At 32.1% G+C, this 22,198-nt stretch overlaps 1 protein-coding gene across 1 annotated transcript in view; it reads left to right on the top strand.

Moving 5' to 3' along the window:
* LOC142241797 (serine/threonine-protein kinase 32A) overlaps nucleotides 1-22,198 on the top strand; it is a 227,198-nt gene that overhangs the window by 44,574 nt on the left and 160,426 nt on the right. The window lies entirely within an intron of this gene.

Below are 22,198 nucleotides of genomic sequence, written 5' to 3'. Positions count from 1 at the left end.
AAATTTCAACCAAAATATTTTAGAAATTGCAACATGATACAAATAATTTTTGTCAAACTGAAGAAAAATTATTAAAAATAATAATTTTGTTGTTGTTTAATAAAGTTTCATATTTTAGAAGAAAAAATTGGAATTAAAAACTGTTAAAATGTCTTTAGCGCTATATGAAGTTCTAAATAGACACAATTTAAGTAAAATTTACAAATTTGAGAATCTTATAAACTCAATTTCAGCAAACTTCACCCATTTTAGAAAAATATGAACTATTTTCATATGTAGTAAAATTGTGTACTTTTTTCTCGTTTTTAGTTCACGTCAGTGAAGTAAGCAAAGAATAATTAAAATAAAAAAAATTCTCACATTTGAAACAATTTAAAATCAACTAATTTTCATCACCTAAAATGAAGTTATATAGACTATAAAAAAATCGTTGTCTTTTTTCTGGGTGTAATTTGTTGATGCAACCAATTGTTGTCTGTCGCAACTGTACATAAAATTGTTGGGATAACTACAAATTGGGCACAGTAACAGTAGGGATACATCGTGGTACAATGGCTAGCATACCCGCCTTGCTTACACAGGGTCGTGGGTTCAAACCCAGTTTCGACCAAACACCAACAAGTTTTTCAGCGGTGGATTATCCCACCTCAGTAATGCTGGTTGAGAAGTAACATTCTAACAAATGTTGGCATTAATAAATACAGTACCACACATAAGTATAGGCACAGCACCCTATTGGTGCGGGTATCTGCGAAAAAATGTGCATACCAAAAATATTGATTTTAAGCCTAATAAAATACATAACGATAGACTCTGAACCACCTCCTGAGTCTGTTTAGCCCTTGGTATCTGTCCGTATAACCATGTATTCAGGTCGATATTATTAACCGATTTTGATGAAATTTCGTATAGTGTTGATGGAAGAATGGGGAATATAGGCACATATGCAATAAAAAATTAGTCCATTCAATGTCTAGACTACTTGTTGCTGTTATCAAACAAAAGGGAGTGCCCAAAAAAACTAATTTAGAGCTACCTGTGCCAATAATTTTGTTCCTCAAAAAATTTGCCCTTTTTAATTTTTTATAATTCAAATATTTAAAGAAGGGAGCCACCGTGGTGCAATGGTTAGCATGCCCGCCTTGCATACACAAGGTCTTGAGTTCGATTCCTGCTTCGACCGAAAACCATAAAGTTTTTCAGCGGTGGATTATCCCACCTCAGTAATGCTGGTGACATTTCTGAGTGTTTCAAAGCTTCTCTAAGTGTTTTCACTGCAATGTGGAACGTCATTCGGACTCGGCTATAAAATGGAGGTCCCTTGTCATTGAGCTTAACATAGAATCGGGCAGCACTCAGTGATAAGAGAGAAGTTCACCACTGTGGTATCACAATGGACTGAATAGTCTATCGGGCTACCACTATACCTAACCTAACCTATCCTAACAGTCTAATTGGCAATCAAAACAGCTAACTGTTTGTATCGAAAGCGGAAAGCATTATTTTTTTGTTTTCATTTGAAGAAAAGTGCCGTAGAGTCGCATCGAATGCTTGTCGAAGCATATGGTGATCATGCTCTATCAGAATCAACATGCAAAAGATGGTTTCAACGCTTCAGAAATAATGATTTTGATGTGAGAAATGAAGAACGTGGAATACCACCAAGTTAGAAAACGCCGAATTTCCGATGCAGATGACACTTTGAGTCAATAGCAAATGGCAGCAAGGTTAAATGTTGCATTACAAACAATTCCTGACAGTTTAAAAGATATGGGAAAGATCCAAAAGTGTGGAAAATAGGTGCCACATAAAAACAAAAACGCTCATTCCATACGGATTTTTTTTCAGTGTATACTCCGCTAGAGCGGATGTTCACAAGGGGGTCCTGAGCCTGAACGCCTCTAACCCTCCCAGCAAAAAAATTTGGAAGTTATTCCAAAGGCACAACTTTAAAAGTACTTCCAATCTGAAACAAATATATACGGCCGTAAGTTCGGCCAGGCCGAAGCTTATGTACCCTTCACAATGGACTGCGTAGAAACTTCTTCTACACACTGCCATCCACAATCGAATTACTTGGGTTGCGGTAACGCTTGCCGATGGCAAGGTATCTTAATACCTCCTAACACCGTCTTCTAGATTGTAAGTAAGTCCATACGTAGTATATATTAAATTAACAAAATTTTCTATTGAAATAAAATTTTAACAAAATTTTCTATAGAAATAAAATGTTGACATAATTTTCTATAGAAATAAAATGTTGACATAATTTTCTATAGAAATAAAATTTTGACAAAATTTTCTATAGAAATAAAATTTTGACAAAATTTTCTACATAAATAAAATTTTGGTAGATTATTTTTGTCTCGAGTGCCAACCATGATTATGAACTGATATGGACCAATTTGTGTGTGATTGGGGATCGCCTATATATAACTATAGATCGATATGGACCACGTTCCAAATTTGAACCGGATCGTATGAATTTTGCTCCTCCAAGAGGCTCCGGAGGTCAAATCTGGAGAACGGATTATATGGGGGCTATATATAATTATGGACCGATATAGACCAATTCTGGCACGGTTGTTAGAGACTATACACTAACACCATGTTCCAAATTTCAACCGGATCGGATGAAATTTGCTTCTCTTAGAGGCTCCGCAAGCCAAATCTGGGAATCGGTTTATATGAGGGCTATATATAATTATGAACCGATGTGGACCAATTTTTGTACGGGTGTTAGATATCATATACTTACACCAAGTTCCACATTTGAACCGGATCGGATCAATTTGCTCCTCCAAGAGGCTCCGGAGGTCAAATCTGGAGAACGGATTATATGGGGGCTATACTAATTCTGGCACGGTTGTTAGAGACCATATACTAACACCATGTTCAAAATTTCAAGCGGATCGGATGAAATTTGCTTCTCTTAGAGGCTCCGAAAGCCAAATCTGGGGATCGGTTCATATGGTTGCTATATATAATTATGGACCGATGTGGACCAATTTTTCCATGGTTGTTAGAGACCATATACAATCAATTTTTGAATGGTTATGAGAGACCATATACCAAATTTCAGCTGGATCGAATGAAATATGCTTCTCTTTGAGGTTCCCAAGCCAAATCTGAGGGTCCGTTTATATGGGGGCAACACGTAAAAGTGGACCGATATGGCCCATTTACAATACCATCCGACCCAAAGATTATAGATTTGAGGAAGATGGTAGATTGGCTTGCGTCATACCAAATGTTGCATTTACCAGATTAGTTTAATACATGTTTGTAATCTTTTAGTTTTTATTTTTTAAATGAAAAATGTAATTTTCTTAATGAAACAATGTTAAATTTTAGCCAACAACAAAAAAAATACATATTCCCCTTTATTGAAATTTATTTCGTGCTCTTAATTTCTTTTTATTTGCGCGTTTGGTTCGAGTATTAAACTAATGTGGTAAATGGTTTGATGTGCTCAGTAGCCAATCTCCCATCTTCCTCTTCTATAATCAATAACAACTATTTGTGCCAAGTTTCAAGGCGATAGCATGTTTCAGACGGACGGACGGACATGCTTAGATCGACTCAGAATTTCACCACGACCCAGAATATATATACTTTATGGGGTCTTAGAGCAATATTTCGATGTGTTACAAACGGAATGACAAAGTTAATATACCCCCATCCTATGATGGATGGTATAAAAAGTCATATTAACTTCAAACCCTCCCCCACGACCACTGTAAATTTCAAGTAAATCGGTGAAATTTAGTTTTTCCACTGTACTTTAAAAAAGTCGGACACAGGGAAGGTCCCTCCCCGACCAAATATCGAAAAATACAGAAGCCGATATTTGTATGTTTGGAACTCAAATTTTGTAACACATAATTTTTAAGTGCAAGAATATAATGTTCATAAACTTGCAAAACATGTTTGGGACATATATGTTAATATGTTAGAACATATTATGTTTGGGACATAAAATGTTTGTAAATATACTATGCTTAGATGCAAACATATATTGATTTGGAAATAGCCTATAGACATATATGTGTTTAGAAAGAGAGACCTGGAGAGTATGCTACAAGTATAATAATGGAAGTAATATAAAATATATCCACACAAAGAAAATTTCATTAAAAGTTCTTACTACCAGTGTATGCCCTAAGGTGAAACATATACAAACAATATTTTGTTTGGACCAATCCTGAAAATATTTATGCTTGAAGCAAAATGTGTTTGGGGTATATGTTACAAAAGCGATTTTTTTGAGGGTGTAGTTGCAAACCCAAGCAAAATTGACTTTGGTGAAGGGGTATGTATCCCTACCGACCAGAAATAAAAAAGAGATACCCTTTTTTATACCCACCACCATAAGGGTATAATAAGTTTGTCATTCCGTTTGTAACACATCTAAATATCGATTTCCGACTATATAAAGTATATATACTCTTGATCAGGGAGAAATTCAAAGACGATATAGTTGTAATCACGCTACAGTCTTCAATAATGCAACAATCGTGCTGAAATTTCGCACAAACTCATCTTTTGTCTGCAGACAGGTCAAGTTCGATGATGGGCTATATCGGTCCAGGTTTTGATATATGTAGTCCCCATATAAACCGGTCGCCCGATTTGGGGTCTTGGGCTTATAGAAACCGTAGTTTCTACCCAATTTGCTTGAAATTGGAAACCTAGAGGTATTTTAGGACCACAAAGATGTATGATAGAATTTTACTTCTTGGGTTATAGAAACCGTAGTTTTTATCCAATTTGCCTAAAATTGGAGATCTAGAGGTTTTATAGGACCACAAATACGTGTGCCGAAAATGGCGTGTATTGGTACTTGTTTTGGTATATCCCACATATAGACCGATCTCCCGATTTTACTTTTTGGGTTTGTAGAAACCATAGTTGTTGTCCAATGGAGAATCTGGAGGTTGTTTAGGACTATAAATACACGCAGAGAAGAAACATGATTGTCACAATCATATTCGAAGAGCAAAATAATATGATAGGAACTATTTTTGCAACCATGTTGGCTCAGTGAACATGGTTCTAAGAAAAATAAAATTGTCCTCATCTAAAATGTTATTATATTGATAAAAAGAATTTTGTTTCCATTAAAAGACAATGGTCACGATCTAAAATGTTATGGTATTCGTCAAAAATGTTTTTCTTCCAGTTAAAAGAACATGGTCACAACCTAAAATATTTTGATCTTTATAAGAAACATTTTTCGTCGTCGAAAAAAGGACGCCACTTGAGAAAAGAAAACACAAAATTAATGGTATTTATTTGTTTTTATTTCTTTATAAACTAATTCATTGTTTATTTGTATTTATAATGTCGTGCAAGCAAACATCATATATTTTTACACACTCTATTTTGGTTCAATGTCAACAATCATTTCATATTTACTTCATTTCATATTTACTTCGTGCCCATCAAATGTACCAATGCATACATCATGTAACTGCAAATAAAAATAAATTATACCATATATCAAAATGGGGAACAAAAAACAGGTACATTTTTTTCAATTACACTTTTGTGTTCACATAAAACCACGTGCCACTTCTGAATAAATAAATAAACACAAAACACAATAATTTCGTATTCTCCGTCCATTCCAAGAAAAATCAACACACGACTGACACGCAAAATGAAAATCGTGTGTACCTGCTCAATGTTTTTATAAAATTCTTTTCGCTGCAAAAAAGTTAAAAAATTAAATGGTCACGAAAACAATGTACATGGTCTTTATGGCCATGTAATGGTTCTAGACATGTCTATACGTAACCTATAAAAATACTGTTTTCTCTGCAAAAAAGTCAAAATATTGAATGGTCAGGTACGTGACTTTCCCGACCATGTAATGGTCTCAAATTCTATCATTTAAATAATAGAACATGTTTGCGGCATTTGAGAACCATTTAAATGCTTATTGTCAACATATATTTTTCTCCGCTCGAAAATTATTTGTACAAAGACAAAATACATGGTTTTCGCGACAATTACATACTCTAGATAAGCATTAAATGGATGCGGCATCCATGTCCAAACAGGTTTTTTTCTGTGCGTGTAAAACACAAACAAAAATTACAGTAGTACATCTTAATTCGTTAATTTGGCCTTTTAAAGGTTTTGAATTGCTTAAATAAATGGTTCTTATAAATCCAGAATCTGATATAGTCTTCATAGTAAAATCTTTATATTTATCTTCGGAGAGTGTACTAGTTGAACTGCTCTATTTGGGCGAATATCTGTCATCAAACCCCCTGAAATTTTAAAGGAAACTGTAATATTTAAGATTCGGCCTGACCGAACTTGCTGCTGTATACACTTGTTCACCATATGATCAACCTCTACATCACCGAAAAGGCCGTTGGTCGCTCCCAGCTTGTATTCATCGAACGTGGGGTCAAAATAAATGTCAAGTATTGAGAAGACAAACATTTCGGCGATAGAAATTCCACTGTCAACCAATAATGACATAAAAATGGGGTTACTCACTTCATTCTACTACACAACGCCCACGAAAATCTCGGGATCTCAATCCGTTGGAATTTTGCCTGGCGCATTTTGGAGAGTGAGATTCAAAACAGAAAAATAATAATATTTCGATCATCTCAAGACGGCGCTTCGTCGGGAATGGACCAAGATACCGCATAGCCTCTTTCGTATAGATGATTCTATCATTTGATATTAATTTTGGCATTTTGTGCTTTTGTACAATTAAATTAAAAAAAGAATTTAAAAAAAATATAGAGCTTGGGCTATAAACATGTTCCTCGTGAAAAAGTAACATTATTTTCATAAAATATGTATGAAGAGATCAATTCCTTCTCTGGATGTGGCAGCCCTATGTCCTCGACTGCCTCACAAATTCAGCCATTTAATATTTAGATACAAAAAAAAGAAAAAAACACCAACATCTTTCCTGTTAAAAAATTGACTGAAGTTGAAAAAACATTTCAAATTACACAGCCAAATATTCCTTTTCAAGAAAGAAAGTTGCAATCCTTTAAAATTTTAAATTTTTGAGAGTCCTTTTTTAAATTTGAAACGTTATCCCGTTACTGACATTTCACAGAAATTCGTATTTTTTTATCGAAATCCAAGACATGTATCACTTTCTAAAGAAAAAGGAAACGTTATTTAAACGTAGCCAACCATGTACTTTTACATTTTTTCATACTCTTTGTCCTTGGCACTTGGGTCATCATCGCCATTGCCTTGTCTCCTATCCATCTCCCACCGCAAGGCCTATTGTGAAAATCAATCTTGACAATGAGTTAGTGCTAGGCCATTTGCAGTGGATATGACAATCTTAGCCCCCTCCCATTTGTGACAAGTGGAACGGGTGCCATTTCAAGAATTTTGTCCAACCGATTATACTGCCATCAACTGAAAGCCAAGAATGGTGAAGTGGTATGATCTACAAATTATGGGCCTTTTGGATGTATCGCTTATTTTATACAATACACATAAAGAAAGAGTCGATTTTCATTATTCTCACTATAAATGTGCATATATTCAAGAACTCTAAAAGGGCCTAGAACTCAGTCTATTGACAGAAAACAAGCTATCGAGGCTTTCGCAATAGCCTGTTTGTCTTAAAACTACGGTTGCCACTCGAACAAGAAATAATCAAACAAAATTTGAAGAAAATTTTAGCCAAAAAACACCAAATTTTTATCAAATTGTTGTGTCTTTCTTCGAAAGAAATGATTTATTATTTTATTTTATAAGCTTGATAACTCTTAACAGCAACAACTTATTTGGGTGTATAAATTTCCCTTGAATTATAAATGTGTTCAAGTTTTAAATATTTTTAGATTGCACCGCCAAGGGAAAATTGCTACTTCTACAAAAAGGGAGAACTTACCCACAATGGACTTTGATAGTATGGCCTGAAACAAGAATTAAAAAATTTAAAGATGTTGATTTAATATTGACTTTGTAGAAAATTTAGTCAAAATTTCATTTCTATACGATTTTTTATGACAATTTTATTTCTTTCATTTTGTCAAAATTTTATTCATAGAAAAATTTTGACATAATTTAATTCCTGAAGAAAATTACGTCAAAATGTTATTTCTGTAGGAAATTTTGTCAAAATTTTATTCCTATAGGAACATTTTCCAACTTTTTATTTCTATAGGAAATTTTGTCAAAATTTTATTCCTATAGAAAACTTTGACAAAATTTTATTCCTAAAGAAAATTTTGACAAAATTTTATTCCCATAGAAAATTTGGTAAAAATTCATAGAAAAAAATTTGTCCGAAAAATATTCCTAGAGAAAATTTTATTTCTATAGAAAATTTCTCTAGAAAATATTGTCAAAATCTTATTTCTATAGAAAATTTTGTCAAGATTTTAGTTTTATAGAAAATTTTATCAAAATTTTATTACTATAGAAAATTTTCTCAAAAATTTATGTCTGTAGTATATTTTGTCAAGATTTTACTTCTATAGAAAATTTTGTCCAAATTTTATTTCTACAGAAAATTTTGTGAAGATTTTATTTTTATAGAAATTTTGTCAAAATTTTATTTCCGTACAAAATTTTGTAAAAATTTTATTTTTATAGAAAATTTTGTCAAAATTTTATTTCTATGGAAAATTTTGTCAAAATTTTATTTCTATAAAAATTTTTGTAAGAATGTTATTTCTATAGAAAAATTTTGTCAAAATTTTATTTCTATAGAAAATTTTGTCAAAATTTTCTATATATAGAAAATTTTGTCAAAATTTTATTTTTATGGAAAATTTTGTCAAAATTTTATTTTTATGGAAAATTTTGTTAACATTTTATTTCTACAGAAAATTTTGTCAAAATTTTATTTCTCCATTTGTTTTGTTTTGTTATTGTTGGTTTTGTTCTTTAAGCATTGTTGTTGTTTTTTATTGCAGATTAAAACCATACATTGACTAAACTACAAGTGTAGCTTAACCAACAGAGGAAAATAATGTTTGTCAAATTTATTTGGGCAAAGCCCTATAGACTGCAAGATGGTTGGATGGACGCACGTTTCGGAATGACCACATTCCTCATCAGCATCCTCTACTTGCAGCAAAACTATCAACCAATTATCAGAATAAATTCAGGCAGTTTATTAAACCCAACAAAAACCACACTTGAACCCTCCGAAAAACGGTTTTACATTGATAGCCGGCTTATGCCGAAATAAATTCGAAACAAACATATATCTTTTCCTATGCCACTGTCAAATCATCGATTTGAATTCACATGGCTGGGATTATTTTGAGCGTGCCTCCTCTTCTTTTTCCATTTGTTTTGTTTTGTTATTGTTGGTTTTGTTCTTTAAGCATTGTTGTTGTTTTTTATTGCAGCTTAAAACCATACATTGACTAAACTACAAGTGTAGCTTAACCAACAGAGGAAAAGAATGTTTGTCAAATCTTTTCCTCTGTTGGTTAAGCTACACTTGTAGTTTAGTCAATGTATGGTTTTAGGCTGCAATAAAAAACAACAACAAATTTTATTTCTATAGAAAATTTTGTCAAAATTTTATTTCTATAGAAAATTTTGTCAAAATTTTATTTCTATAGAAAATTTTGTCAAAATTTTATTTCTATAGAAAATTTTGTCCAAATTTTACTTCTTTAGCAAATTTTGTCAACATTTTATTATACCCTTCACCACTATTGTGGTACAGGGTATAATAAGTTTGTGCATTTGTATGTAACGCCAAGAACTAATTGTCATAGACCCATCTTTAAGTATACCGATCGGCTTAGAATTAAATTCTGAGTCGATTTAGCGATGTCCGTCTGTCTGTCTGTCCGTCCGTCTGTCTGTATATGTAATTTTGTGCACAAAGTACAGGTCGCAGTTGGAGTCCGATCGTCCTCAAATTTGACATAACATCTTTCTTCGGGTAGAAGACAATCGCTATTGGTTTTGGAAAAAATCGGTTCAGATTTAGATATAGCTGCCATATATAGTTATCACCGATTTGATCATAATTCACGTATTTATGAACCGACGTTCTTCAAATTTTGTACATCTGAATGTTTTGTCAGTCCCGTAAAAACTGCCAAATATCAGCTAAATCGGTTCAGATTTATATATAGCTCCCATATATATCTTTCGTCCGATTTGGACTTATATGGCCTCAAAAGCGAGAGTTTTGCCCTGATTTGCTTCAAATTTTGCACAACGAGTACGTTTAATAGTATCGTTAATTGTGCCAAATTTAGTTGAAATCGGTTCTGATTTAGATATAGCTCCCCTATATATATTTCGTCCGATTTTTACTTATATGGCTTCAAAAGCCAGAGTTTTGGCCTGATTTGATTAAAATTTTGTACAAGGAGTACGTTTAATAGTATCGTTAATTGTGCCAAATTTAGTTGAAATCGGTTCAGATTTAGATATAGCTCCCACAGGGCTGTGGAGTCGAGCCAATTTTGCTCGACTCCGACTCCGACTCCAGCATTTTTCATCAGCTCGACTCCGACTCCGACTCCGGAGTCGACTCCGGGTAATATAACTAAATCTCATTTTAGTACCACTAATTTGTAGTTCTATTGAGGGGATATATATGGGGTATATATATGGATCGATATAAAGTATCGTATTTATTTATGTGTGCAAGAAAGGTCTTAATTTCGCATTTATACCAATTAAACTCTTTATTTCAAATTTAGGGCAATGTTTAATAAATAAAATAATGATATAAATACCCATCATAATATGAGAAGATACCGACAGTATATGTATTTGTGGACGAAAATTATTATAAAGGGTTATATTCCCATATGCATGAATTTGAATCTGAATCGATTTAGCCAAAATTGTATATACTTCTAGATAATCTCTGTACCTAAAATTTAAATCTAACGTTATGGGACGTAACACAATTATAGTAAAAAATAAAAATGCAAAGAAAGTCTAAAGTCGGGCGGGCCGATTGTAACATACTCTGCACAACTTTGTATTTAGATCAACATTTTGATAAAATCTGAAATCAGACTTCTACAAAATCTCGTGCAATATTTGGGAAACATTCATAATTTTTTATATAGCAAAATTTGAGTCACTTTTACCAGTTTTCGACTTAGCAGTGAGTATCAGTAAGAAAAAAATTTGAGAAAATTTGCTACATAAATAAAATTTTGACAAATTGTTTTATAGAAATAAAATTTTGAAAAAAAACATAAATAGAAATTTTGGAAAAATTTTTGTGTAGTAAATAAAAGTTTGCAAAATTTTCTATAGAAACAAAATTTGAACTAAATTCTCTATATAAATAAATGTTTGAGAAAATTTTCTATATAAATAAATTTTTACCAAATTTTCTTTAAAAAGACTATAGTAAACAAATTTTGACAAAATTTTCTATAGAAATAAAATTTTGAAAAAAATATCAATAGAAATTTTTGGAAAATTTTTTGTGTAGTAAATAAAATTTTGCAATATTTTCTATAGAAATAAAATGCTGCAAAATTTTCTATAGAAAGAAAATTTAGACTACATTTTCTATAAAAATAAAATGTTGACTAAATTTTCTATCGACAAAAAATGTTGTATAAATTTTGTATAAAAAAATCTATAGTAACAAAATTTTGGCACAATTTTCTATGGAAAAAAAATTGAAAAAATTATTAATAGAAATTTTGGAAAATTTTTTGTGTAAATAAAATTTTGCACAATTTTCTATAGAAGCAAAATTTTTGCTTAATTTTCTATAGACATAAATTTTTGACAAAATTTTCTACATAAAAATATTTTTATACCCACCACCATAGAATGGTGACAGGGGTATAATAAGTTTGTCATGTCGAAGATGTGCTAGATCGGTCCAGGTTTTGATATAGCTCCCATATCAACCGATCGCCCGATTTGGGGTCTTGGGCTTATAAAAACCGTAGTTTTTATCCAATTTGCCAGAAATTGGAAACCTAGAGGTATTCTAGGGCTATAAGGAGGAGTGCTGAAAATGGTGATTATCGGACCATGTTTTAATATAGCTCCCATATAGACAGAACTCCCGATTTTATTTCTTGAGCTTCTAGAATCCGTAGTTTTTATCCAATTTGTCTGAAGTTGGAAATCTAGAGGTATTATAGGACCATTACAAGGCGTGCCGAAGATGGTCATTATCGGACGAAGTTTTGATATAGCCCCCTTTTAGACCGATGTTACGAGTTTACTTCTACAATCCGTAGTTTTTATCCAATTTGCCTGAAATTTGAAATCTGGAGGTATTCTAGGACCATTAAGAGGTGTGCCGAATATATTGTGTATCGGTCCAGTTTTTGATATAGTCCCCTTATAAACCGGCCCTCCGTTTTGGGGTCTATATTCTAGAACTACAATAGATGTGCTGAATACTGTACGTATCCTTCCATGTTTTTGGCGTAGCCCCATTAGTCCGATTGACCAAAATAGACCCAAAAAATTATTGAAGTTGGTCCGATGGTCAGACCAAATGGAATTTTTCTGCAGAAATAACATTTGGACAAAAATTTCTATAGAAATAAAATTTTAACAAAATTTTCATAGAAATAAAATTTTAACAAATTTTTCATAGAAATAAAATTTTAACAAAATTTTGTATAGAAATAAGCTTCTTAAAAAATTTTGGGATACAATATTATGCAAAAATTTTGTACAAATTTCTGCTAAATATGTAATAGAAATAAAATTTTGGCTAAATTTTTTACAGAAATTAAATTTTGGCTAAATTTTCAATAGAATTAAACTTTGGCTACATTTTCTATAGAAATTAAATTTTGGCTAAATTGAAATTTTGGCTAAAATGAAATCTATTGAAATAAAATTTGGACCAAATTTTCTATAGAAATAAAACATGGACAAAATTTTCGATAGAAATAGAATGAGGTCAACATTTTATATAGAAATAAAATTTTGAAAAAATTTTCTTTCGAAGAAAAATTTTAGAAAAATTGTAACTTTTAAATTATTTTAATTTAAATTAGAAAACTGGTCCCCTGGTACGAATTTTGGAAAAATTTGGTCCAAATAAAAATTCGTTGTTGCAACGCTGGTAAGGCCTCCATATAGACCGATTTCAGATATTGAGGGTACAGAAGGTGCATTTACCATAAATGTAAATTTGCCAGATATTACTTCTCGTAATCATAAAACAGTTGGTGTACTATAGATTTTAGATTTCAAATCAAGGTATTTTTTCTTAATTTTCTTGCACATTTACAGGATATGTTTATGATTCCTTTAAAACTCAAACAAAAATAGTTCTTATAAATCCGGAATCTGATAGGTAAAATCTTTGCATTTATTTTCGGGATGCGAACTGGTTAAACTGATCTGTCATCAAACCCCCATGAAATTTTCTAAGGAAATTAGTATATTTGATTCATGGTGGTGGGTATTTATGATTTGGCCCGGACGAACATACTGCTGTATATACTTGTTTTATTTTTTATTTTCTATAGAAATAAATGTTGACTTAATTTTCTATAGGAAAAAAATGTTCTATAGTAATAATATTTCGAATAATTTTTTTATAGAAATTAAATTTTGACAAAACATTCCATATAAATACAATAGTGACAAAATTTTCTATAAAAAACAGCTTTGACAATTTTTTCTGTCATATGTGTGTAGGTATATAGCCTTAAAATAAAATTAAAAACAATAAATTCGAATTATTGTTCGAATTATTTCACATAAATTGATATGGGGATTAAAATGGATCGATCCAGCCCATTTGCTAGTCTAACATTCTAGGAAACATAAAATGATAGCCGTAATTGGAAGTTGATTTTTATTTCCAATCGTGGTGTACATTGATCGAATGCATTGGAAACTAATTTGCGTAAAAACTTTTTTAGTTACAAAAATGTGAAGTGTTTTAAAAAATTTGGTTTAGCCGGAGTCGGAGTCGAGCAAAATTTTTACGACTCCGACTCCGACTCCGACTCCAGCCAAATCTTCAGACTCCGACTCCAAGACTCCGACTCCGACTCCACAGCCCTGAGCTCCCATATATATCTTTCGACCGATTTGGACTTATATGGCTCCAAATGCCAGAGTTTTGCCCTGAGTTGCTTGAAATTTTGCACAAGGAGTACGTTTTATAGTATCGTTAATTGTGCAAAATTTAGTTGAAGTCGGTTCAGATTTAGATATAGCTCCCATATATATCATTCGCCCGATTTAGACTAATATGTCCACAGAGGCAAAAGTGCTACTCTGATTTACGTGAAATTTTGCAGAGGGAGTAGAATTTAACTTGAAACTTTGCACAGGCAGTAGAATTAAGGTTCTGCATATGCGTGTTTATTTTGGTTGACATCGGTTCAGATTTTGATATAGCTCCCATATATATCTTTCGCCCGATTTTCGGTCATATGACCACAGAGGTCAATGTTGTTATCCGATTTACGTGAAATTTTGCACAGGGAGTACATTCAACATAGTAACTATGTGAAATTTGATTGCAATCGGTTCATATTTCGATATAGATTCCATATATATGTTTTTCCTAATTAGGCAAAACTGGCCGAAATACCTACATTTTCCTTATCAAATCGCCACTGCTAAGTCGAAAACTTATCAAAATGACTCAAATTTTCCTATTACTCTATTACACATCTATCGACCGATAAATCATAAATACACTTTTGCGAAGTTGCCTCAAAATTGGTTCATATTTAAATGTTTTCTATATTTTTTTAACTAACATTGTGTTCCACCTCAGCGCATTAGCCGACTTAAATGTAAAATCTATAAGTATTGCAGAACTCTGTACAGATCTGCTCAGATATACAGAATATATGTGTATGGATTCATATAGCATCCAACACATGGACGGATTTGATATGGTATCGAAAATATGGACTTACAAAGTGGTGAAGGGTATAATATAGTCGGCCCCGCCCGACTTTAGACTTTCCTTACTTGTTTTTATAGAAAATTTTGTTAACATTTTATTTCTACAGAAAATTTTGTCAAAATTTTAGTTCTATAGAAAATGTTGTCAAAATTTTATTTCTATAGAAAATTATGTCAAAAATTTATTTCTATAGAAAATTGTGTCAAAAATTTATTTCTATAGAAAATTTTGTCAAAAATTTGTTTCTATAGAAAATGTTGCCTCAAATTTTGTCAAAATTTTATTGCTATAGAAAATTTTGTCATAGTTTACACTCGATATCATATGATAAAGACAAAACAAAAAAATACGAATAAAAAGTTTTTTACCAATAAAAGAATCAACAGCGTAAAGAATTTTTCTTAGAAACGGGCAAGTTTTTGTTCAGTTTAATAGCAATTACAGCTATTAAGTGACCTAAGTGTGTCTGGTTCATTCTTTCTGTTCACTAAGCTATTACGAAATCCCTAATAAAGTGACCATCTGTAAATCTTAATTCGAGGCCTTCCATAAGGCGTGCTTAACCCTTACTTACATGATACACATGTAAGTTTTTGTATGTAATATTCCTTTCTTTTAAACGGAAATGTCATTATGAAGATGAGCCAGCAGAATTTTTCAAACGAAAAATTGTGAAATGGCTGCAAAAGGGACAAACAAATTCATTTCGGTACTAAGTAAAGGCAGAGCTTGCATTCATTTGTTAAACATGAAAAATGTCATGTATGTCAGAGTGGAATTAAGGTATATGAGATTTCTTGTTTCTGAATCTGATTTGTGAGTGACTTAACACTTAACAGATATCATCGTTGATAAATTTCTTGATTATCGGATTTTTTTGGGGGGAGGGGATTTTAAATTGTGAACGAACATTACGTAAAGGACAATTGAAGTGTTTGATAATAAATAAAAAAGGGAAAATATCCAAGTATAGTAATATTTGTACACAAAACTATTGTTTGTTATTAGAATGAACTTTTGAAGAAGCATGCCATAAATGCGTACAAAATATCAGTCGAATCAATTCAGATTGATGTCTAGTTCCCATACAGTATATAACGGATATTAGAACGTCTCATACATAAGCATGTATAAAAGAAAGTTTAGTAGAAACACTTTGCATTTTCACTCAATATAGTTTTAAAATGTTTGAATTTTTTAAAATGTCTGAATTTGTTTGTTCACTTTATTAAACAAACAAAAATTTGCAAGAATACAAAAAGAATCACAAAGATAAACACCACATTTTGTGAGTATAGGTATAATGGATGGAAGCTATATATAATCTGAACCGATATTGATCAAATTTGGCACACATACACGGTTGAAAAAGACTGTTTTTCATATGTTTGGCTATAAACATTATATGTTTGGAACACAAATTTTTAAACACAATATTTTTGAGTGCAAGCATATAATGTTCATAAACTAGCATAACATGTTTGGGACATATATGTTAATATGTTAGAACATATTATGTTTGGGACATAAAATGTTTGTAAATATAATATGCTTGGATGCAAACATATATTAATTTAGGAATAGCCTATAAACATATATGTGTTTAGTAGCTTGGAGCGCTATTTAACAGGGAGCGATATTGAATTAAGTTGGTGGTTGTTGCTTGTTATTACAAAATTAACATTTTATTTTTCCTTGGGCAATTGATCAGCTACTTCTTTGATCCTTACAAACTGTGTGGTCCGCTGTTCGAATCCCCGTCCGGCAAAAGGTAAACTTAAAATAAAAAAAATCCTACAATTGAATAATTTCTTCTTCAATGTTTGTATTACAGAAAAAGGTGCTAAGAACTAAAAAATCTCGTGGAAGTGAGAAAGATGTGGGGGAATATACAATTGGGCAGAAACAAAATTTTGAGCATTCAGGTCGAAAACCTATGTTGTTAGCACCTATATTACCTGTTTATTTTCATAATTCATTATGATTGTAAATATATAAATAAATAAATAAAATTTTGAGCACAATATTGTTTGGGAGAATTTTTTTTAAGCATATAATATTTTTGGGTGCAAAATGCTTCCAAACATATTATATGGTCACATAATAACATATTGTTTTTTGGAACACAACATTATTGAATTTGGATGCAAAAATACAAAATGTTTGGAACTTAGACTACCCAAACATATATTGTTTAGACCAATATGCTTTCAAACATATTATATATTGGTAGAGATCAAACATATAAATGTTTGGGCAATACCCAAAAATGTATATGCTTGAAGCAAAATATGTTTGGGAGTATATGTTACAGAAGCGATTTTTTGTGAGCGTGTAGTTATAATGTCAATTCTACTATCACCACGACATTATCAGATTATATAGGCGTAAAACTTTGTACTCTGTGGTCATATTAGTGTAAATCGGGCGGAAGATATATATCGGAGCTATACCTAAAACTGAACATATTTTGACCAAATCTGACATGTTAACTCTTTTCCCTGTACAAAATTTCACTAAATCGGTGTAAAACTTGGGTCTCTCGTATGTGGGAGCTATATCTAAATCTGAGCCGAATTCTTCAAAATTCAATAGAATTTTTGACCAAAAACACATACTTTTGCCTAATTTGAAGTCGATTGGACTAAAACTGCTACCTAGACTTTGTTTAGTCGGTTTAAATTTGCTCATCCAAGAGGTTCCGGAGGTCAAATCTGGGGATCGGTTTATATGGGGGCTATATATAATTATTGAGCGATATGAACCAATTTATGCATGGTTTGTAAAGACCATAAACTAACTCAACGTACAAAATTTTAATCGAATCGGATGAAATTTGCTGCTCCAAAAGGCTTCGGAGGTCAAATCTGGGGATCGGTTTATATGGGGGCTATATATAATTATTGATCGATATGGACCAATTGCATAAATGTTAATGACTATATACTAACACCACCGTCAAATCTGGGGATCGGTTTATATGGGGGCTATATATAATTATTGATCGATATGGACCAATTGCATAAATGTTAATGACTATATACTAACACCACGTACCAAGTTTCAGTCGGATCGGATGAAATTTGCTCCATCAAAGGGCATCGGTTTATATGGGGATATGGAACAATTTTTGCTTGAATGTTAGGGGCCATATACAAACACCACATACCAAATTTCAACCGTTTCGGATGAAATTTGCTTCTTCAAGAGGGTCCAAAAAAGTGGACCGTTATGGCCCATTTGCAATACCATTCGATCTACATCAATAACAACTACTTGTGCCAAGTTTCAAGTCTATAGCTTGTTTCCTTGGGAAGTTAGCTTGATTTCAACAGACGGACCTACGGACATCGCTACACCCTCACAAAAAATCGCTTCTGTAACATATACTCCCAAACATATTTTGCTTCAAGCATATACATTTTTGGGTATTGCCCAAACATTTATATGTTTGATCTCTACCAATATATAATATGTTTGAAAGCATATTGGTCTAAACAATATATGTTTGGGTAGTCTGAGTTCCAAACATTTTGTATTTTTGCATCCAAATTCAATAATGTTGTCTTCCAAAAAACAATATGTTATTATGTGACCATATAATATGTTTGGAAGCATTTTGCACCCAAAAATATTATATGCTTAAAAAAAATTCTCCCAAACAATATTGTGCTCAAAATTTTATTTATTTATATATTTACAATCATAATGAATTATGAAAATAAACAGGTAATATAGGTGCTAACAACATAGGTTTTCGACCTGAATGCTCAAAATTTTGTTTCTGCCCAATTGTATATTCCCCCACATCTTTCTCACTTCCACGAGATTTTTTAGTTCTTAGCAACTTTTTCTGTAATACAAACATTGTAGAAGAAATTATTCAATTTTATGATTTTTTTATTTTAATTTTACCTTTTGCCGGACGGGGATTCGAACAGCGGACCACACAGTTTGTAAGGATCAAAGAAGTAGCTGATCAATTGCCCAAGGAAAAATAAAATGTCAATTTTGTAATAACAAGCAACAACCACCAACTTAATTCAATATCGCTCCCTGTTAAATAGCGCTCCAAGCTACTAAACACATATATGTTTATAGGCTATTTCTAAATTAATATATGTTTGCATCCAAGCATATTATATTTATAAACATTTTATGTCCCAAACATAATATGTTCTAACATATTAACATATATGTCCCAAACATGTTATGCTAGTTTATGAACATTATATGCTTGCACTCAAAAATATTGTGTTTAAAAATTTGTGTTCCAAACATATAATGTTTATAGCCAAACATATGAAAAACAGTCTTTTTCATCCGTGTAGATCTACTCAGAACTAGAGGAGTGCGCGTTGGTGAAATTTCACTCACACTCACGAAGCAAAATGTTTATTCACGCACGACACGTGTGGTAGCCACTCACGCACATTCACGAAATGAAAACCAGTACGCAGGCACGCACGCGCATTAACTGCTTTTAAAGACTCACGCTCGCGCACGATTCACGATAATTCACGTGACACAAGACAAATTCACGAGACTAATTTTCCAACCGGGAATAAAAAAGGTAACAAAATTCATGAATAGAATATAGTTCGACAACTAAATTAATTTCAGCCAAGTATTGTCCATATGTAGTCTCAAATTTTTCCATCTTTCTGGTACCATACAGATACCGCAATGAAAAAATGGAAAACCTTCCCTTTGGAGCAGCTATTCGCAAGTGAAAATTGCCTCTCGAACGGAACCCAATTTCCTTGCTTTAAAATCATTCCCAATAATTTCAATCGATGGGAAATGGCTTCGAGTGTGATTTCAAACAATTTGGCAATCTGTTTGGCACGATCCCTCATCGAGTAATACCTCCAATTCAGTATCTTCAAATTCTTCGGCTGTCCTGGACGTTCTCTGTTCTCCACATCAAAATCAAAACTTCTGAAATGCACAAACCACCCATTGCACTTTGAAACTGAAGAGAACCGTCCAAATAATCTTTGGGGAGTAATCGATGCGATGTATTTGCCATTTGTTTTTTTAATTTCATGAAGTAAATAAAAACTTTCCGCAAATGTTCTTCTGTGGGCTCGAAACTTTCCATGTTGAGAGCCAAAAAAACTTTGTCGTTTACAAATGTTGTTTCGCTTTACAAATTTGAGGTCCAATATTGTTTAATTCCAAATAATTTGAATTAAATATAAGAAAGAAATTTCTTATATCCACACCTATGCTTTTTATACCCTTCACCACTACTGTGGTCCAGCTATAATAAGTTTGTGCATTTGTATGAAACGCTCAGAAGGAGCCGCCATAGACCAAACTTTTAGTATACCGACCGTCTTAGAATCAAATACTGAGTCGATTTAGCTATGTCCATCTGTCTGTTCATGTATTTTATGTATTTATCCTCAAATTTGGCATAGGGTATTTTTTCGGCACAAAGACGATTTTGGAAAAAATGGGTTCAGATTTATATATAGCTTTCGTCCGATTTACACTCATATGATCACCGTAGGTCAAAATTTCACTCCGATTTACTTGAAATTGTGTCAAATTTATTTGAAATTAGTTCAGATTTAGATACTTATAGCTGTCATAGATATCGTTCGTCCGATACGCACTTATATGGCCCCAGATGCTAAAATTTCACTCCGATTTACTTGAAGTTTTGTACAGAGAGGAGAATTAACGTTCTTGCTATGCATATCAAAGTTTGTGAAAATCTTTTCAGATTAAGATTTAACTCCCATATATATTTTTGAGATATATATTTATGCCAATTTCAGAGAGAGAGAGAGATACCACGGAGGCCAAAGTTTCATTTCGAAAATTTTTGTACAGAGAGTGCAATTAAAATTTTAGAAATGTGTGCCAAATTTAATCAAAATTGGCTAAGATTTAGACAAAGCCCCCATATATATTTTTCCGATTTTAGCAAATATGGCCAAAATACACACATGATCCTTATAAAATCGCCACTGCTAATCGAAAACTTGCAAAAGTGATTTAAATTTACCAATACTCTTATTCGTACCCAGCAATTCTATGCATGAATTTCAACGCTTTCAGAAGCACAAAATATAAGTGTTCGTTCGTAAAAAGTCGTGAAAAAATACAAAAACAACTCTTCTTTACAGAAGTGCAACCTTGTAAGCAAGAGACGAAGCACCCGCTTACCCTAGTGCAACTCAACTGCGCTAATTTCTGTACCACCATTATTTGCATATTTTAAGTATGTTATACGTCTTATATGTTTAGAATGAAGCGTTTTATTCTGCACTGCAAATGTTGGGAGGAAAAGTAGTGCCTACAGTACGGACACTATAATTTTACTACTCCCAAATTTACAATTATTTTTTGCTGGGTACACGGATGAAAAAGACTGTTTTTCATATGTTTGGCTATAAACATTATATGTTTGGAACACAAATTTTTAAACACAATATTTTTGAGTGCAAGCATATAATGTTCATAAACTAGCATAACATGTTTGGGACATATATGTTAATATGTTAGAACATATTATGTTTGGGACATAAAATGTTTATAAATATAATATGCTTGGATGCAAACATATATTCATTTAGAAATAGCCTATAAACATATATGTGTTTAGTAGCTTGGAGCGCTATTTAACAGGGAGCGATATTGAATTAAGTTGGTGGTTGTTGCTTGTTATTACAAAATTGACATTTTATTTTTCCTTGGGCAATTGATCAGCTACTTCTTTGATCCTTACAAACTGTGTGGTCCGCTGTTCGAATCCCCGTCCGACAAAAGATAAAATTAAAATAAAAAAAATCATACAATTGAATAATTTCTTCTACAATGTTTGTATTTCAGAAAAAGGTGCTAAGAACTAAAAAATCTCGTGGAAGTGAGAAAGATGTGGGGGAATATACAATTGGGCAGAAACAAAATTTTGAGCATTCAGGTCGAAAACCTATGTTGTTAGCACCTATATTACCTGTTTATTTTCATAATTCATTATGGTTGTAAATATATAAATAAATAAATAAAATTTTGAGCACAATATTGTTTGGGAGAATTTTTTTTAAGCATATAATATTTTTGGGTGCAAAATGCTTCCAAACATATTATATGTTCACATAATAACATATTGTTTTTTGGAAGACAACATTATTGAATTTGGATGCAAAAATACAAAATGTTTGGAACTTAGACTACCCAAACATATATTGTTTAGACCAATATGCTTTCAAGCATATTATATATTGGAAGAGATCAAACATATAAATGTTTGGGCAATACCCAAAAATATATATGCTTAAAGCAAAATATGTTTGGGAGTATATGTTACAGAAGCGATTTTTTGTGAGC

Source organism: Haematobia irritans, chromosome 1 (genome assembly GCF_050003625.1).
Source record: "Haematobia irritans isolate KBUSLIRL chromosome 1, ASM5000362v1, whole genome shotgun sequence".
NCBI lineage: Eukaryota > Metazoa > Arthropoda > Insecta > Diptera > Muscidae > Haematobia > Haematobia irritans.
This window is presented reverse-complemented; position numbering and strand designations above follow the sequence as displayed.